This window comes from Orycteropus afer, unplaced genomic scaffold (genome assembly GCF_000298275.1).
Source record: "Orycteropus afer afer isolate SDZICR_OR568_19922 unplaced genomic scaffold, OryAfe1.0 scaffold00078, whole genome shotgun sequence".
In the NCBI taxonomy this organism is placed as follows: domain Eukaryota; kingdom Metazoa; phylum Chordata; class Mammalia; order Tubulidentata; family Orycteropodidae; genus Orycteropus; species Orycteropus afer.
The window spans coordinates 497,673-501,603 of record NW_006921665.1 but is presented as its reverse complement, the minus strand read 5'-3'; positions in this window follow the sequence as shown (position 1 = coordinate 501,603).

Sequence of the window (3,931 nt, the reverse complement as noted above, 5' to 3'; positions counted from 1 at the left end):
GACATTGAACTGCTCCAGTTACCTGCTCTTCTTACGAAGCTGATATCTCTTCTTGCCTTGAGCAGTGGTGCCCTCTTTGCCACTCCACCTCCTAAATACACATTATGTCCAAGGAGGCTCTCTTCCTGGTAACTCCAGCAGCTCACACCTTTGGATTTTTGAGGACTCATTCGATCAGCATCTGGGTTTCCTCTTTCCTTTTCTCTTCTAGCATCAGACTTTGTTATTTCAGCCCTCTCTCAGTCTCTCTGGGTGCTGCATTAAATGCAAATGACATTTAGGTAGTTCTTCCTTTAACAGACTGTGAACTCCTTAAGAGTAGTAACCTTGTCTCATTCATATCTCTCTGCCAGTGATAGACACTTTGATAAACACACTATACATGGTGTACTGGACTTGCTCAGAAGCCCCAATAATTTCCTAAAAATGATGCTGTGGACTGTTTGGCTGTACCAGCGTTTTCTTATGCCTTTACTTAGCATTTGGCTGCTAACTAGAAGGTCAGAGGTTTGAAGCCACCAGCAGCTCCTTGGGAGAAAGATGAGGCAGTCTGCTTTGGTAAAGATTAACAGCTATGGAAACCCTACGCGGCACCTCTACTCTGTCCTAAAGGGTTGCTATGAGTCAGAATCTACTCAGTGGCAGTGGGTTTTGTTCTTGGTTTTTGCTTAGCAAAGTTAACAAACTACCATCTCTTATTACCATTATATTTTCACAAACTGTGAAGGATATTATTTCAGAAAAAAGGACAGACTTTTCCAAGAATGAGTTCTCAATCTTATTTTGCAGGTGTGTATGTATAAAAAGGAGCCCTGGTGGGTGGTGCATTGGTTAAGCACTCAGCTGACAACCAAAAGGTCAGCAGTTCAAACCCACTAACTGTTTTGTGGGGGCAAGCTGTGGCAATCTGCTTTCATAAAGATCACAGCCTTGGAAACCCTATAGGGTAATTCTACTCTGTTCTGTAGGGTCAGTGTGTGTCAGAATCGACTTGACAACCGTGAGCTTTTTTGTTTGTTTAGTTTTGTTTTTTTAGGGATATATATAAAACAATCGTTTTTGCAGAGATGCGTAGCATGTGCAGAGGCTCTGAGGGGGATGAGTCTTATGTCTTAGGGCAGTGAGGAGAGAGGTAGGTGTGGCCTTGCAGGCCACAGGAGGAGTTTGGATTTATTGCAAACTTGAGGGGAAGAGTTTTAAACATGGTGGTAGTGATGGTGGTTGTTAGCTGCCATTGAGCCAGCCCCTGACTCATGGCATCCCTATGTACAACAGAATGAAATGAAATACATGCTGTGAGGGACACAAAGTGACACTCTAGCAGAAGAGAGAAAAAGAAGGATTATCCCTTAAGCATGTAATTCAGAAGTGTCCAAAGCATACTGTCGAAGTGTGATTGTTTTTTTCTTTTGAAGACCTCATTTGCTTTTCATTTATATTGTGATTCCATTAAAAGAGCTACACGTAAAATATCTAAGAAAGCTCAAACTGGGACATAACATATTTATAAAGGTTTTCCAGATCAAGCCAGTAATTTAAAAAGGGCACAATTCAGATCAAAACAGCCCAGAGCAATAGGCAGTGAGGTAAAAAGGAAGATTTAATCCAGTTTTGTAAATCTGGCATCTTCCACTGAGCATAATATTTTCAAGGTGCATTCTAGCACCTGATTTAGGGAAGAAAGTGTGTAGTTAAACCTCTTTAAATTACTTGTAACATCCCAGTTACTAAACATCTAGGTAGAATGAAACATTTGAAGGTTTTTACCAAGAAAAGAGCATACCTAATCAAGGGAGTTTCAAATAATCATGTTCTCCCCCATATCCTGTGCCATCTCCGTGATCAGTTGCGGATTGGACCATTGTGATCATAGGGTTTTCATTAGTTGATTTTCAGTAGATTGCTAGACTTATAGTCCATTTTTGTCTGAAAGCTCTGCTGAAACCTGTTCAACATCATGACCACACGCAAACTTTCACTGACAGATGGGTGGGGGCTGTGCATTAGATGCTGAGAATTGGACCTGGGTCTTCCACCTAGGAAGCAAGAATTCTACAGTTGGCAATGTGCTTCAATGTAGATTTCAAGAGGATTTCTTACAGTGCTATGTGAAAATAGATGGAGAGGTGCAAGAGTGAAAGAGAACTGTTAGGAGTCCTCTGGGCACTTGCAGGTTAAAATAACTTGAACAAAATGGTAGCAGTAGAGATGGAGAGCAATTAAGAGGACAGATGTTTTGGAAGAAGAACCAATTCATACTTGGACTGAGCATGGCAAGTGAGGAGAAGAAAGAGTACAGCATGATGTCCAAAGTCTTGGGATAGTGGAGCCATTTTCAGAGGAGGGGAAGACTGGACAAGGAGCATGCTGAGCAGATGGAATTGAGTGTTTAGGTTTTTGCTTTTTTTAACAGCTTTATTGAGGTGTAATTCACATACCATAACATTAATTAATTTAAGTATATAATGCAAAGATTGCTAGTAAATTTACAATGTTATTTAACTCTCACCACAATCCAAATTTGGCACATTTTCATTTCCCTCAAAAGACCTCTTCTATTTGCAATTACTCCGTTTCTACCCCTAATCCTTAGGCACACACCAATCTACTTGGTGTCTCTATAGAGTGACCTATTCTTGTCTTTTCATATAAATGGCATCCATATGTGGCCTTTTGTGCCTGTCGTCTTCTACTGAGCATAGTATTTTCAAGGTTCATTCATATGGTAGCATGTATCAGTATTTCATTCCTTTTTATTGCTGAATAGTACTCAAGTATAGATACTTGAGAGTCTAGTTTTGGACACACTAATCTTGAAATGCTTGTGTCACATCAGGTGGAGAGGTCAAGTAGATATTTGGATGAGTTAGACTTTGTCTCACTTACTTTGGTCATGTTGTCAGAAGGGACCATTCCTGGTAGAATGATACCATGCTTGGTAAAGTGAGGGGGAAGGCCTTAAACTAGATATTTTGACACAGTGGCTGTAGTGATGGGCTCAGGTATTGCAAGGATTGTGAGGATGGCACATGACCAGGCAGTGCTTCGTTCGGTTGTGTGTAGAGTCACTATGAGTTGGAGCTGACTCAACAGAACATAACAACAATACACCTCAGCATGGGATGTTTGGGCCAGCAATATAAATCTACAAATAGTTATCAGGAAGATGGTATTTTTAAGTTATAGGAAAGGAGATGGAGCTATTAATGAAAATAAAGAGACAAAGGATGAAGGAAGAGATCCCACGGCTCGGTGCCAGGGAATGCCAACATTTGGCAGTTGGGTGAGGGAGGATGAGCCTGCATGAGAAAAGGAGCTGCAGAGAGGTAGGTGGGAAACCAACTCAGGGGTTAATGGGGCCGGAGAAGTGTGTGGGCTGAGAGGAGGCTATTTTTGAAAAGGAAGAAGTGTCTGTTGCCATGTCCAGCTGCACCATAAAGTGAGAAAACTTAGAGGTGGCAACTTGAACATTGTGGTGGCCTTGATGAGAGTGGGTCAGGAGAGTTTGGAAATTAAAGTAGAAGATTCCACAAGATTCTTACACCTTTACCATGGCCAATAAATGAAAGATTCTAGGTAAAAAAAACGTTTTTCTACTTACAGTTCAGTTTCTGTAGTCTACTATGTTGTTGTTGTTGTTAGGGGCCGTCAAGTCAATTTTTGACTCATAGTGACCCTTTGTGACAGAATGGTACTCAACCATAAGGTTTTCTTTCTTTCTTTTTTTAGTTGTGATTTGGGTGAAGATTTACAGAGCAAATTGACTTTCCATACAGCAGTTCACATATACTTTGTTTCATGACATTGACCATAGTTTACCACAATGCAACAGCTCCTCTCCACTTCCTCCCCATAGTTACCTCTTCCCTATGTCCATCCCTCCATGGACTCCTGCCCCCTGAGCTGTCTCCCTGTGCATAAGCAGCCCTTC